The following is a 16,603-nucleotide window of genomic DNA, read 5'->3' as shown; positions in this document are numbered from 1 at the left end:
CTCATCTGCTCTCTGTCTTTCGCTTTCGGCTTTCCTGTGTTTGCGGCGTCGCTTGGTGTTTTTCTGGGCAGCCCTTATCTCTGCGCTTCCACTCTTCCTCGAAGCTTCTTCCGTCTCCAGGTTAGTCCCATTTCGTATTTTACTCGTTGTTTTTGACTTTGCGATGGAGTTTTCCCTTTGATCTTCTTTTTGGAGAAAGTTTGGATCTTTCTGTTTTCATCATTCTTGATTTATTGCATGCTCTGAAATTTCTTCGTTATTTTTGGTGCGAATCTTTTTTTGTTGCTTGAATCTTTTTTCTTTTGCATGTTGCCGTCGTTTCTGTTTGTGCCTTGGCTGATGATTTTTGCTTGATTAAGAAGTTTGCGCCTTTGTTGCTTGACCTTTTTGGTATTTCTGATACACTGTAGAAGTAGTGCTTTTTGCTGGTAAACTGTAGAAGGGTGGACTTTTTTACGTTTTTGCTTCCTTTGTTTTCTTTCTGGATTTTATTTTGATGAGTGCTGGGATATGAGCTGTAGAAATATCTTGAAGACCTTGTTTGTTTACTGCCTCCAAGGGATGCCCCAAGACTTTTGTCTTAAGTCTTGGGGTTTTCCCTTTTTATTTTTCCGCCTGTCGAGATGTTTTGCCCCCTGTCCGAGATGTTTTTAAGTAATCCATTCTTCTTTTCTTTTGTAGGATTTAGTTGACCTCATGTCTTCCCGAAATAACGTTGTAGAGATGCCTTCCCAGGTCCCTGCGGGTATGGCCGATTAGGTGGACTCCATGGTTCTCATGTGTGTCTCGCTGGTTGATTCTGAGTTTTGTGCTCAGCTTAGGCAGTTTCATAGTGTCTGTAGTAGTTCTGGTGACGAGAAGAACTATGAGCTTGTTCCTCCTTCTTCTGACGAGAGAGTCTGCTTCTCGACTCGAGTTGTTGATAATCGCCCCTTCTTTTATGCTTACGATTTTTTCTTTGGTCAACTGGGTATTACCCTTCCTTTTACTCAATTTGAAACCGACCTGTTATGGTCTTGTAATGTTGTCCCTTCTCAACTTCACCCCAACTCCTGGGGTTTTATAAAAATTTTTCAGTTGCTGTGCGACGGTTTTGGCATTCCTGCTTCCCAATCTCTCTTTTTCTATCTGTTTGTTTTGACTAAGCCCGGTGTGGTAAAAAAGAAGTCAGCTTGGGTCTCCTTTCGTTCTACCCAAGGAAAGAAGGTTTTTTCCATGTTTGACGAGTCGTTCTGTGATTTTAAGAACTACTTTTTCAAGGTCCGAGCTGTTGAAGGAGCTCGGCCCTTTTTTTCTGGATGAGAATGATGAACCTGCTTTTCCCTTGGAATGGCAAAAAGATGTGAGGGTCTCCCGGTATTCGTGGGAGATGTTGGATGAGGCCGAGCGAGCCTTTGTGACTATCTTAAAAGAACGCTCGGGTCAACCTCCCCATCTTGACACAAAGAAATTTCTGACCAATCCTTCTCTTCTTCAAACTGAACTGGGTATTTTGTTTACGTTGCTTGTAGCTGTCTTTTCCGACTTATTTGACTTGTAGCTGAACTTTCTGTTTTGCTTGCAGAGGCAATGAAGAATAATGAAGCTATGAAAGCTTTTAAGAGGGCACAGAGGGCGACTGCTGCCAGAAATGTTGCTGCCAGGGCAGCTGGGGAGGGATCCTCCCAGGCGCGCGAGAAGCCATCAGTACAGAGTTCTGCTAGTGTGAAGAAAGTGATTCCTACACCCCGAGTTCGTTTGGTAGATCCTCACGTCGCCTCTACTGCTCCTTCTGTTGCTCCTCCCAATAAAAAACAAAAGACTGCTGAGCCCTTCGACCTTGATGCTCCTGATTTTAATGCTATTGAATTTGTGGATCAACAAATCGGTCCCTACGGTGCTCTCTCCACGGATGATGTGTCCATCCTTCATCACTTGGAATTCATGGCCCGAAATCATGTGAAGATGGCATATATGTCTACTGCCATTTATCGGACTGCTCAGAATCTCCCTCTCCACGCCACTAAAGCGTTTATGGAGGAGGCGAAACAAGAGTTTGATCGGATGAAGGAGTTAAAGGAGGAGCTCGAGACGAAGGTGGCCAAGCTGGAGAAGGACTTGAAGAATGAGGAGGCGAGTTCTCAGTCATTGGCAGCTTCGTTGAGGTTGGCTGAGGACGCCGTCTTGATGCACAAGGATAGTTATGTTACCTCTTATCGAGAGGTGCTGTGCCTGAGGGAGGAGCTCGACCATGCCCGGGAAGATTATTCTGAGCTTCAAGGTCATCTCGTTGGCAGCGTGACTGCTGCTTACGAGAACTTGAAGGAGCAAGTTTAGGTCATTTCTCCCGAGGCCGATCTTACCCTTTTCAGCCTGGATAATATAGTCAGGGATGGCAAGATTATCCCTGATGATGAGGGTGATGATGATGATGTTGTTCCTCCCCCTGTGCCTTCTACCAAAGTGCCGACCTCTACGGTCCCTCCTGCTGTGCCCGACTCGGATTGCCAGATCCTGAATCGGGAGGATGGAACTGTGGATGCTGTGCCGATCCAGACTCGCCCTCCTTCTCCTTGTCCTGATGCTGCCAAGAAGGTTCCTGAAGCTTGCTGATCTTTTCTTGAAAATTTGTGTAGTTGGCCCGGCTTGTGGGCTCTTTTAGAACTTTTTTATTTATTTGCTGACGCTTTCTAATTGCTTGTCTAGCAACTTTTTATTTTGAAAAACAAAAGGTAACTTGTTATCTCTTTGTGGTAGGTTTTGATGGCCTTCCGGGCCTTATAACTTTATAAAATAGAAGTAGTTGTTTGTCTTGACATCCTTTTGTTTTTCTATTTGATGTTCGAAATCTTGCCGCTCGACCTCCTCGGATTACTTTGTTGTTTGTAACTTGAATCCTTTGTGGTTACGATTTGTGGGGTCCAACTTATTTCTCGGTTTTCCGTATTTGTGGCCGGTTCCTTTGCGTTGGTCCCTTTCTAAGTTATTATTGTGATCCCCTTTTTCAGAGATTACTTTTATAACCATTTTATAGGAGATTGACTTCGTTAGGTCGATCTCTTTTTAAGTTATTTTTGTAAACCTCCTTCATGGACCTTTGTCAGGTCTCTTTCAGGGATTACTTTGATAACTTCTTGGTAGTAGGAGTCCGACTTGGTTATGTCGGTCTCCCTTAAGTTATTTTTTGTAGTCCTCTTTCTTGGATCTTTGTCAGATCTCTTTTAGGGACTACTTTGATAACTTCTTGGTAGTAGGAGTCCGACTTGGTTATGTCAGTCTCCCTTAAGTTATTTTTTGTAGTCCTCTTTCTTGGATCTTTGTCAGATCTCTTTTAGGGACTACTTTGATAACTTTTCGTTTTGGGCTGACTTTGTTATGTCGGGCCCTTCTAAGTTAAAGTAATCCTCTTTAATAGGGTTGGCCAGACCTCTTTCCAGGGTTTACTTATAACTTGGTTTGACTTGGTTCGACTTCTTAGCGTTCGACCAGTCTTTAAGTTATTATTTTAGCGATCCGTAAGACCTCGTCAGGTTCTTTTTTAGATCACTTTCGATAACTTCTTACATTATTCTGTGTTCATCTTTGCCGATTTGTAGAAAGTGGTTGTCATCTCTAGATCGTCCTTTGGGTGAATCGCGTTTTCACCTTTATCAGACGGTTTGTCTTTATCGTGATCGTGCAGTGAAATTCTTTTTCACTTGCTGCCGATCTGTTGCTTTATAATCGGACGATGAATGCTTCAGATTAATGCGTCTTGAAATCTTTGTAGAATATCTAAAATATATTTTATTTAAAGGGAAAGTGCAAATAGATACATATAGGATATGGGATTGTCTGAGTCTCAACTTGGTGCCTCATTAAAAAACCTTTTTAGGAAAAAGAGTGCATCCAATGATGGGATCTTTTATCTCTTCTTAACTGTAGTACCTTCTTAGGTTGCAAGCGTGCCACGATCTGGGAAGCTCTCATCCATCGAGTTCGGACAGTCTGTAGTAGCCCTTTCCAAGCACTTCTACAACTCGGTAGGGTCCTTTCCAGTTTGCTGCCAGCTTTCCTTCTCCTGGTCGAGTTGTTCCGATATCGTTTCGGATTAGGATGAGATCATTCTCTACAAAACTTCTCGGCACTACCTTTCGGTTATATCTGGAAGCCATTCGGTGCTTTAGAGCTTCTTCCCTGATTCGAGCTCTTTCCTGGAGTTCGGGTAACAAGTTGAGGTCTTCTCTCTGAAGTTGGGAGTTTGCTCCCTCATTATAGTGAACTACTCTGGGTGACCCTTCCTCGATTTCTACTGGAATCATTGCCTCTATTCCGTATGCTAATCGAAAGGGGGATTCCTTCGTGGTGGAATGTGGCGTTATTCAATATGCCTATAAGACCCGTGGAAGCTCTTCTGCCCAGGCTCCCTTTGCATCTTGTAATCTCCGTTTTAATCCGGCCAGTATGACTTTGTTAGCAGCTTCGGCCTATCCGTTAGCTTGTGGATGTTCAACGGAGGTGTACTGGTGCTTTATATTCAAGTCGGCTACTAGTTTTCTGAAACCTGCGTCTGTGAATTGGGTGCCATTGTCTGTGGTTATTGAGTATGAAACCCCGAACCTTGTGACAATGTTTCTATATAAGAATTTCCGGCTTCTTTGAGCGGTGGCATTGGCTAGGGGCTCTGCCTCGATCCACTTTGTAAAGTAATCTACCACTACTATGAGGAATTTAACTTGTCCTGATCCCTGTGGGAAGGGGCCGAGAAGATCGAGTCCCCATTTTGCGAATGGCCAAGGCGAGGTCACGCTGATGAGCTCTTCTGGTGGGGCGATGTGAAAGTTGGCATGTTTCTGACATGGTGGGCATGTCTTTACAAATTCTGTGGCTTCTCTCTACAGAGTTGGCCAATAAAATCCCGCCCAGAGCACTTTTTTTGGCGAGAGCTCGTCCTCCGAGATGATTGCCACATATACCACCGTGTATTTCCTCTAGCACTTCTTTTGTGTTGGAGGTTGGCACGCATTTTAGTAAAGGTGTTGAGATTCCTCTTTTGTACAGGATATTATTTATGATGGTGTAGTACTGTGCCTCCCTTTTTAGCCTTTTTGCGTCCTTTTATTCTATGGGGAGCGTTCCTGTTCTGAGGTAGTTGGCTATAGGGGTCATCCATCCTTGGTCCTGACTTGTTATAGTCAGGAATTTTTCCTCTTCCGAGATTGACGGGTTCTGCAACATTTCCTAGATGAGGCTTCTATTATTGCCTCTTGGTTTGGTGCTGGCTAGTTTTGAGAGTGCGTCAGCTCGGGCATTTTGTTCGTGGGGTATGTGGCAGATCTTATACTCCCCTATTTGTTCGAGCTGTTCCTTGGTTTTATCCAAATACTTTTTCATGGTGGGATCTTTGGCTTGGTAGCTCCCTATTATTTGCGATGTGATCACTTGTGAATCGCTGTAAATGTTGAGTTTTTGAGCTCCGACTTCTTTAGCCAGCTTTAAACCAGCTAATAATACTTCATATTCCTCCTGGTTGTTTGAGGCCGGGAACCCAAACTTGAGGGAGAGCTCAACTTGGGTTCCTTGGTTGCTTTCTATTATCACGCCCACACCACTTCCAGTTTTATTTGAAGAACCGTCCACGTAAAGATTCCATTCTGTGGGGGTTTCTAGGGCATCTGTGAATTCTGCGATAAAATCGGCCAGATACTGTGATTTGATGGCCGTCCGAACTTCATATTAGAGGTCAAACTCTGACAACTCGACTGCCCATTGTAGAATTCTGCCTGCTAGATCTGTTTTCTACAATATTCCTTTTATGGGCTGGTTAGTTCGGACCTTAATGGTGTGAGCCTGGAAGTACGGGCGAAGTCGTCGAGATGTTAGGATAAGAGTATAGGCAAATTTTTCTATTTTCTGGTAGTTCAGCTCGGATCCCTGTAGTGCCTTGCTAATGAAGTAGATGGGTTGTTGTCCATTTTCGTCTTCTCTGACTAGTGCTGATGCTACTGCCTTGCTTCCCACCGCGAGGTATAATATGAGTGGTTCTCCAACTCGCGGTCGAGATAGGATAGGTGGCTGTCCTAAGAACTTCTTGAGGTCTTGGAAGGCTTGTTCACACTCTATTGTCCATTCGAATTGTTTTGCCTTTCTTAAAGTAGCATAGAAGGGAAGAGATCTTATCGCGGCTCCCGCTAAGAATCGGGATAGGGCGGCCAGTCTCCCGTTGAGTTGCTGTACTTCTTTAACACAGGTTGGGCTCTTCATGTTGAGTATGGCCTGACATTTGTCTGGATTTGCTTCAATTCCTCTTTGAGTGAGCATGAAGCCTAAGAATTTGCCTGCTTCTACTGCAAAGGTGCATTTTGCGGGATTAAGTCGCATGTCATCCTTCCTAATGGTGTCGAATACTTGAGACAGGTCGGACAATAGTGTATCTTCGCTTTGTGTTTTTATTAGCATGTCGTCCACATAGACCTCCATGATGTTTCCGATGTGATCCGAAAAAACTTTATTCATTAGTCTTTGATAAGTAGCTCCTGCGTTCTTGAGACCAAAGGGCGTCACGATGTAACAGTAGTTTGCCTTTGGTATTAAAAACGAGGTCTTTTCTTGATCTGGTGGATACATGGGAATTTGGTTGTATCCTGAATATGCGTCCATAAACGAGAGATATTTATATCCAGAGGAAGCATCTACCAGGGTGTCAATACTTGGGAGTGGGTATGGATCTTTTGGACAAGCTTTGTTGAGATCGGTGTAATCGGTGCACATTCGCCACTTCCCATTCGATTTTTTCACCAGGACGACGTTGGCTAGCCATAGCGGGTATTTAACTTCTCTTATAAATCCAGCTTCCAGTAGTGCCTGTACTTGCTATTCCACAGCCTGGGATCGCTCTGGCCCAAGCTTTCTTCGTCTCTGCTGTACTGATCGAGATCCTGGGTAGACCGCCAACTTGTGGCACATTAGCTTAGGGTCTATGCCTGGCATGTCCGCGGCTTTCCATGCAAAGAGGTCGACATTATCTCGTAAGAATTGTATTAGCAATTCTTTTAAATCTCCTTTAAGGATGGTGCCGATATTAGTTGTTTTTTCCGAGGTGTCCCCGATCTGAATTTTTTCTATCTCTCCCTCTGGTTGGGGGCGAAGATCTTCTCGTCATTGAACTCCGCCCAACTCGATTGCGTGGAACTCTTCTCCTTTGCCTCTGAGGTTTAGGCTTTCATTATAACAGCGTCGTGCCATCTTTTGGTCAGCTTTTATCGTGGCTATCCCTTTGGGAACTTCATACATAGGTGTGGGGTCGAGACTATTGCACCGAGTTGGTTGAGTGTTGTCCGACCTATGAGAGCATTGTAAGCTGAACTTACATTGACTACGATGTAGTCTATTTTGAGGGTCCTGGATTGGTCTCCTTTTCCGAAGGTTGTATGTAATGATATATATCCTAGTGGCCGAACCGGGGTATCTCCTAATCCGAACAGACTGTTTGGATATGCCTTAAGTTCTTTTTCTTCTAAGCCGAGTTTGTCAAAGGCTGTCTTGAATAAGATGTCGGCAGAACTCCCTTGGTCTATTAAGGTGCGGTGTAGGTTGGCGTTTGCCAATATGATGGTGATGACCATGGGATCGTCGTGTCCTGTGATGATGCCGGACGCGTCCTCCTTAGTGAATGTTATCGCTGGGATGTTGAGTGCTTCCTCCTCTCCTTCGACGTGATATACTTCTTTGAGATACCTTTTGCGGGAAGATTTGGAGATCTCTCCTGCTGCGAATCCGCCATGTATCATGTGGACATGTCTTTCTGGTGTCTGAGGTGACCGTTCTGTTCGCTCGGTATCTTCATCCCTTCGTCTTTTTCTTTGATCATCATCTCGGGTGGTCAGGAATCGATCTAATTTTCCTTCCCTTACCAATTTTTCTATGATATTTTTTAAGTCGAAGCATTCGTTGGTGGCGTGTCCTCTGACCCGATGATATTCACAATATTCCTTCCGATTTCCTCTTCCCCTTTTTCCTTTGAGGGGCTGTGCTGGGGGGATTTTTTCTGTATGGCAGACTTCTTTGTATATTTCGACTAGGGATGCTCTGAGGCGAGTATAATTATGGTATTTTTTAATTTTCTCCCCTTGTCGGTCTTCTTTTCTTTTGGATTCCTTGTCGTTGTCACGGTAGGAGGCCCCCGATTTTGAAGTCTCTCCTAACCGAGCGTTTTCTTCTATGTTGATGTATTTTTCTGCCCGTTCCTGCACTTCGTCTAAGGAGGTCGGGTACTTTTTTGATATAGACTGGCTGAAAGGTCCCTCTCGTAGGCCGTTGATAAGTCCCATGATGACGGCCTCTGTGGGCAAGCTTTGTATGTCCATGCATGTTGATGAGCGGATAATTTATACGCTTTTTGGCACTGTTTTTAGTATGTTTTTAGTAGAATCTGGTTACTTTTAGGGATGTTTTCATTAGTTTTTATGTTAAATTCACATTTTTGGACTTTACTATGAGTTTTTGTGTTTTTCTGTGATTTCAGGTATTTTCTGGCTGAAATTGAGGGACTTGAGCAAAAATCAGATTCAGAGGTTGAAGAAGGACTGCTGATGCTGTTGGATTCTGACCTCCCGGCACTCAAAGTGTATTTTCTGGAGCTACAGAACTCAAAATGGCGCGCTTCCAATTGCGTTGGAAAGTAGACATCCAGGGCCTTCCAGCAATATATAATAGTCAATACTTTGGCCGAGTTTAGATGACGTAAAAGGGCGTTGAACGCCAGTTCTACGCTGCTGTCTGGAGTTAAACGCCAGAAACACGTCACAAGCCAGAGTTGAACGCCAGAAATACGTTACAAACTGGCGTTCAACTCCAAGATTGACCTCTACACGTGTAACATTCAAGCTCAGCCCAAGCACACACCAAGTGGGCCCCGGAAGTGGATTTATGCATCAATTACTTACTTCTGTAAACCCTAGTAACTAGTTTATTATAAATAGGACTTTTTACTATTGTATTAGACATCTTTGATCAGTTTTATGCTATCTTAGACTTTCACGGGGGCTGGCCATTCGACCATGCATGAACCATTATCACTTATGTATTTTCATACGGTAGAGTTTCTGCACTCCATGGATTAAGGTGTGGAGCTCTGCTGTTCCTCAAAGATTAATGCGAAGTACTACTGTTTTTCTATTCAATTCAACTTATTCCGCTTCTAAGATATTCATTCGCACTTCAACCTGAATGTGATGAACGTGACAATCATCATCATTCCCCCACGAACGCGTGCCTGACAACCACTTCCGTTCCACCTTAGATTGAATGAGTATCTCTTGGATCTCTTAATCAGAATCTTCGTGGTATAAGCTAGATTGATGGTGGCATTCATGAGAGTCCGGAAAGTCTAAACCTTGTCTGTGGTATTCCGAGTAGGACTCTGGGATTGAATGACTGTGACGAACTTCAAACTCGCGAGTGCTGGGCGTAGTGACAGACGCAAAAGGAGGGTGAATCCTATTCCAGTATGATCGAGAACCTCAGATGATTAGTCGTGCTGTGACAGAGCATTTGGACCATTTTCACAAGAGGATGGGATGCAACCATTGACAAGGGTGATGCCTCTAGACGATTAGCCATGCAGTGATAGCGCATCGGACCATTTTCCAGAGAGGATAAAAAGTAGCCATTGACAACGGTGATGTCCTTACATAAAGCCAGCCATGGAAAGGAGTAAGACTGATTGGATGAAGACAGCAGGAAAGCAGAGGTTCAGAGGAACGAAAGTATCTCTATACACTTATCTGAAATTCTCACCAATGATATACATAAGTGTTTCTATCCTTATTTTCTATCTATTTATTATTTATGTTCGAAAACTCCATAACTATTTTATATCCGCCTGACTGAGATTTACAAGGTGACCATAGCTTGCTTCATACCAACAATCTCCGTGGGATCGACCCTTACTCACGTAAAGTTTATTACTTGAACGACCCAGTGCACTTGCTGGTTAGTTGTATCGAAGTTGTGAATGAAAAACGATTTATTAAGACGTGCGTACAGAGTTTCCGGCGTCGTTGCCTGAGATCACAATTTCGTGCACCACATGTTTTGTTGAATCTTTTCATGTAGTTGCGAAGGCTCTCCCGATCTCCTTGTTTGATCCCTAGTAGACTGGGGGCGTGTTTAGCTTTATCTTTCTGGATGGAGAATCTGGCAAGGAACTTTTCGGCTAGGTCGTCAAAGTTTGAGATAGACTTGGGAGGTAAGCTGTCGAACCATCTGATTGCCGTCTTCGTGAGGGTTGTCGGGAAGGCTTTGCAGCGAATGGCATCTGAGGCATCGGTAAGGTACATTCTGCTTCTGAAATTGCTGAGATGATGATTGGGATCGGTGGTGCCGTCGTACAAAATCATATCTGGGAGTTTGAAGTCTTTTGGAATTTTGGTTTTCATGATTTCCCTGGTGAACGGATCATGTTCTTTGCGTGAGCTTTTCTCAGGAGTGACCCGAGGGGCTTTTAGATCGGCTTCTAATTGCTGTAACTTGTCTTCCAATTCTCGACGTCGCCGTACTTCCTTTTGTAGATCTTTTCCGATTTCTCGTTGTTGTTGGGTTTCTTCTTCAAGTTGTTTCAAGCGATCTTGAAGGGCTTCTATTGCTCCCGGTTTAGCTAAATTTTTGTCTCCATTGGATTCCAGAGTGTCTTTTGGTGGGGCGTCTGCATTTTTGTGCGGTATTCTATTTTTTAGATCTGAGTCGTGGTCGTTGTCATGGTTGTCCGCCATGGTGATGGGATGACTTCCAGGTTCCCCGGCAATGACGTTAAGGTTCCGATGGTTACCTAAAACTGTAGGTCGATCTCGGACGAGATCTTCTGTGCTGGTCAGAACCGATGTGTCCGGTTGGTGAATGGTGATCGGAGCTGGTACGTCCGACTTGTTTGGACTTGAACGTGCTACTGATCCTCTGTCACCGAAGGGTGGGGGGTACCTGCAAGAGACTCCGATGCTTAAGTTAGCATGGGTATTAAACAGGTGTTATGTAGAATCAGAGTATGAGTTATACCTGGATGCTCCAGTGTATTTATAATGGTGAGATGTGACCTTTTGGATAAGATAAGTTAGTTATCTTATCTTATCTTTATCTTTGAGTTGAGGTCAGCGTATCTTCAACGGAACCGCCTTCATCTCTATAGGCTTAGGCCGCCATAGGATTCGGGTCGTGCTTCTCTATTTGGGCCCTTAATCTAGGCTCTCCTGTTGATTTGGCCGAGCTCTTTGAGAAGAGGTCGGATAGTCTGACCTGAAGAGGTTGGTCGCTCTATCTCGAATCATCCCAGGTCGGATAGCTCGACCCAGGGTATGAACAGCAAGCATATAGCAAAGTGGACTCAATGCACTTAGAAGAGAGCAAGTGAATCAGGAGGAAGCACCAAATTGAAGGTATATGACTAAAATAAACCAAAATGGCATTTGTGCATTTCCGCGAACACTTGGAGTGCAGTTGTCAAGCAATGAGCAAATATGAGATAATCAATCAATCAGAGTCCCAAAATGAAATATCAATCATCACACAACATCACCTACTTACAAAGATAATGAAAGATAACAAGAAGATCTATCAAAGCAAATTAAAACTCAAATCCAACATCCATGGGAAAATAAGAGAAGGATGGTGCACAAAATTGTGAACATCAATGGCGCCAACAACTTGGTACGGACAATTGTAATCGCAACTCTTTATCACAACTCTGCATAATTAACCAGCAAGTGCACTGGGTCGTTGATGCCAGGGCATTTTGGCCAGTTTCACTGACCTTTTCTTTACTGTTTTTAGGTTAGTTTCATGCATTTCTTTAGGAAATAAGCTAGTTTTGGGTAAATATTCACTTATGCCTTCACTCAAGCATACATTGTGCATTTTACATGATTTCATGAGGATTTTGCATAAGTTTAGTGACAAATATTATGTTGCATTACTCATGACTTGGACTAGAGCTTTGATGCACTTTGTTGCTTGATTTCAGGACCAAAAAGGAGCAAGAAAATGGGAGGTAACTTGCAAATATTAATGAGAAAAGTGATTGCCAATAACACTCTCAAAAAGCCATCAATGCCCACGTTAGAGAGTCACGTTAACCAAGTTAACGTGAACTCTAACGTGGAGAAAAGAAGTTGAGCCAACGTTAGTGACACTCAACATTGTCACTAACGTTGGCAATCACTCATAAGTGGCCACGTTAGAAGCCACTAGGTTAACGTGGCCTCTAACGTTAAGGGGGAGGGAGAGAAGCCAACGTTAGTGACACTCAACATTGTCACTAACGTTGGCCTATGGTGCTAAGTACCACGTTAACTCCCACGTTAACTTGGTTAACGTGGGAACTAACGTAGAGAATGAAGAGTTGTCGACAACGTTAGTGACACTCAACATTGTCACTAACGTTGAAGCAACCACACAACCCCCAAGAGTCACGTTAACTTCCACGTTAACTTGGTTAACGTGGAAGCTAACGATGAGAAATGAAAGATGAGCCAACGTTAGTGACACTCAACATTGTCACTAAAGTTGGGATGGCTAAAAGATGGCCACGTTAGAAGCCACGTTAACCTAGTTAACGTGGACTCTAACATGAGACCTAGGGGCACATTGGAACGTTAGTGACAATGTTGAATGTCACTAACGTTCTCGAAGGATGGCAAAGGCCACGTTAGAAGCCACGTTAACCTAGTTAACGTGAGCTTTAACGTGAAGCAAGAAGGGGCACACTGGAACGTTAGTGACAATGTTGAGTGTCACTAACGTTCTCAAAGATTGACAAGGCAACGTTAAAAGCCACGTTAACCTAGTTAACGTGGGTTTTAACGTAAGGCAAAAGGGGTGCATTGGAACGTTAGTGACAATGTTAAGTGTCACTAATGTTCCCGAACTTGGACTTTCACTAAATGATTAACACTCCTTACGCCCTAAGCTTAAGTCTCTGCCCACTCCGCACTTTCTCTCTTAAAGCCAAGCCCAAATAAAGAAAGGAACTGCTTCAAACTCAATATCCAAAGGCCAAAGACTTGAAGAGTGAACTAGAAGCTGAGAAGAGTAGTATATATAGGAGTAGCTTTGAATTGTAAAAGAGTTCTGGAGGCTGAAGAACCACTCTCTGTATTTTACTTTCTTTGCAATTTCTAGTTTATGATGTATTCTCCATCTTTGTTTTCATTTTCAAGAGCTATGAACAACTAAACCCCTTTCATTGGGTTAGGGAGCTCTGTTGTAATTTGATGGATCAATACTAATTTTCATTGTTCTTCTTCTATCTTTCTTCTTGATTTTACTTGAAAGCTTTCGATCTTCATCCAATTGAGTAGTTATCTTGGAAGAGAAGCTATTCAAACTTGGATCTCTTTTGAACCTTGGAAGAGGAATGAAGAGATCAAGCTAGAACTGCTTTCTCATGCTGGACCAAATTGGGTTTGGATGGGTATGTGACTGTAACCCTCTCAATACTTGGTTTGGAAAATACATGTGGTATAATCAGTGACTATACTTTATCTCTTCTCATGAGCAATTGACCAAGGAATTGGCTATTGATCAAGATTTGAGAGATTGAATTGAAAGGAATTGTAATTCAATCACTTAAGATTGCCAAGGAGATCAATGAGTGCATTGATTGAGGAAGAGATGAAAATGAACTTGATCCGGAGAATTGTAACATCTCCTAAGCCCAATGAACTCCCCATCTCTAATCTCACCCATTCTCTTTAATTTCTGCGATTTACTTTTATGAGCAAATCCCCCATTCCCATTTACAATTCTGCAATTTATTTTCAGTCATTTACTTCCAGTCCTTTAGTTCTAGCATTTACTTTTCTGTTATTTACATTCCCGCCATTTTATTTTCTGCAACTTTCAACCCAAATTCTGGATTCGCTCAACTAGAACATTCTTCTAATTAAAGTTGCTTGATCAATCAATCCCTGTGGGATTTGACCTCACTCTATTGTGAGTTTTTACTTGACGACAACTTCGGTACACTTGCCGAAGGGAGATTTGTTGAGAGACAAGTTTTCCGTGCATCAAGTTTATGGCGCCGTTGCCGGGGATTGATTGTGCATCAACAATGATTAGATTGGAAGATCACTAGATTGAGCATTTTATTTTGTGAATTTCATTTTTCTGTTTGAGTGACTTACTTTTTTGTTTTAGTTAAACTTCTTCCCTTCTCCATCTACTCTTTTGTTTTTCTTTGTTATTTTCAATTCTGTTTGCTAACCCACTAACTGTTTGATATATTGCATCACCCACAACTAACATTAATTCTGACATAAATACTGTCTGCACCTATATTCTCTGCTTGTACTTGTTGGTTGTATGACAGGGAGAAGAAGCGGGGCTTCAACTTCTTTTGATTCTGAACCAGAGAGAACCTTCCTTAGACTAAGGAGGGAGGCAAAAGAAAAACGAGTAGTTGGTGCTGAAGAAGAAGAGGAACAATTTGAGGAATACTTTGAACCAAACATGGAAGAAAACATGGAAAATCATCATGAAGAAGAGATTCACAACCATGGCAGAGGAGGTGGAGCAAATCATGCTGGGGAGGATAGAAGAGTTTTGGGCTCTTACATTAATCCAAACCCAGGCAATTGTGGAAGTAGCATCCAAAAACCAACAATCCATGCCAACAACTTTGAACTTAAACCACAGCTCATCACCCTTGTTCAGAACAACTGTTCGTTTGGAGGAGGTGTTCAAGAAGATCCCAACCAACATTTGACCACCTTCCTGAGAATATGTGACACAGTGAAATCTAATGGTGTTCATCCTGACGCCTATAGATTGCTCTTATTTCCCTTCTCACTCAGAGACAAGGCAGCCAAGTGGCTGGAATCCTTCCCAAGGGAGAGCTTGACAACTTGGGAGGATGTGGTGAACAAATTCTTAGCAAGATTCTACCCTCCTCAACGAATCAATAGGCTGAGAGCTGAGGTTCAAACCTTCAGGCAACAGGATGGTGAGACTCTGTATAAAGCATGGGAGAGGTTCAAAGACTTAACAAGGAGGTGTCCACCTGACATGTTCAACGAATGGGTCCAGCTGCACATTTTCTATGAAGGGCTCTCTTATGAGTCAAAGAAGGCAGTAAACCATTCATTTGGAGGGTCCTTGAACAAGAAGAAGACCATTGAGGAAGCCATAGATGTTATTGAAATAGTAGCAGAAAATGACTACTTCTATGCTTCCGAAAGAGGAAATACAAGAGGAGTGATAGAGCTAAACAATGTGGATGCTCTGTTGGCCCAAAACAAGCTCATTACCCAGCAGCTGGTTGACCTCACCAAGAAGATGGGGATGAACCAAGTAGCAGCAATCTCCACTTCATCAACAACACAAGAAGTGGTAAACCAAGAAGCAGAAGGGAGTCAGGAGCAAGCCAACTACATTGGGAATTCACCAAGGAAAAACTATGATCCATACTCCGAGACTTACAACCCTGGATGGAGAAATCACCCGAACTTTGGGTAGGAAAGTGAGCAAGATCAAAACCAAGACCAGAGACGTTACAACTCCAACAACAATGCAGCTCACCAACAATTCACCCAGAGGACATCTCAACACCCCCACAACAACACTTCTCCACATACTTATCAAAACCAAAACAGCATAACTGCTCCGAACCACTCATCAATTGATGACAGGCTCTCTAAGATTGAAGCCCTACTTGAAGGAATAAGCCAAGAGATTCAAGAAAATAAGGCGTTCAAAGAGGAGGTGCGAGCCAATATTAAGAACCAAGGAGAAACCATTAGGAAGCTGGAATTCCAGGTGGGATATTTGTCTGAGAAGATTCCCAAACCTACTGATAGCTTCCCAAGTGACACAGAGAAAAACCCCAAGGGAGAAGCAAAGAAAGTAAGATGGGAAGATTGCAAAATGGTCACTACAAGTGATCAAGAGACTGAAGACAAGCAAGGCAAAATGTGCAAACAACCTGAAGACAACTCAACAAAGGAGGAGGATAGAGATCACAAAGAACAAGAAATCTCACAACAAGAGCTACTGAAGCTCTATGCACCATTCCCTCAACTGCTTAATGGTGCTGTGGGAAAAAGAATATACTCAAGGTTCCTAGAGTTGTTTGCATCTCTGGATGTGAACATACCATTCATCAAGGCAATTCAACAAATGCATGCATTCATCAAGTATATGAAGGAACTTCTTCCCAGGAAAAGCTCACTCAAGGGAGGGCAGACTATAGTGATGAACAAGGAATGTAGTGCCCTTATTCAACCTGAGTTGCCTACAAAATGAAGAGACCCAGGAAGTTTTCATATCCCTTGTGCCATAGGTGAAAATATGTTCGACAGAGCACTATGCGATTTAGGGGCCAGCATCAACTTACTGCCCTTATCCCTGGTGAAGAGGCTGCAGATCAATGAGATAATGCCCACAGATGTCATTATCAGACTGGCTGACAAAACTCAAAAGCAAGCAATAGGAGTGGTGGAAAATGTGTTGCTAAAGGTTGGGAAGTACTTTCTCCCAACAGACTTTGTCATTCTGGACATGGAAGAAAGTCACACTCACCCAATCATATTGGGAAGACCATTTTTAGCTACGGCCAGAGCACTTATCGATGTAGAGAAAGGGGAGCTAATATTGAGAA

At 43.1% G+C, this 16,603-nt stretch overlaps 1 non-coding gene across 1 annotated transcript; it reads right to left on the bottom strand.

The window, feature by feature from the left end:
- Nucleotides 1-14,910: 14,910 nt before the first annotated feature.
- LOC112780494 (small nucleolar RNA R71) lies at nt 14,911-15,014 on the bottom strand. The gene has a single exon (XR_003191327.1). It is a non-coding gene; the product is annotated as a small nucleolar RNA R71 (small nucleolar RNA).
- Between the last annotated feature and the right edge of the window lie 1,589 nt (nt 15,015-16,603).

This window comes from Arachis hypogaea, chromosome 19 (genome assembly GCF_003086295.3).
Source record: "Arachis hypogaea cultivar Tifrunner chromosome 19, arahy.Tifrunner.gnm2.J5K5, whole genome shotgun sequence".
Lineage (NCBI taxonomy): Eukaryota > Viridiplantae > Streptophyta > Magnoliopsida > Fabales > Fabaceae > Arachis > Arachis hypogaea.
Note: the sequence above shows the minus strand (reverse complement) of the source record. Positions and strands in the feature narration are given on the sequence as shown.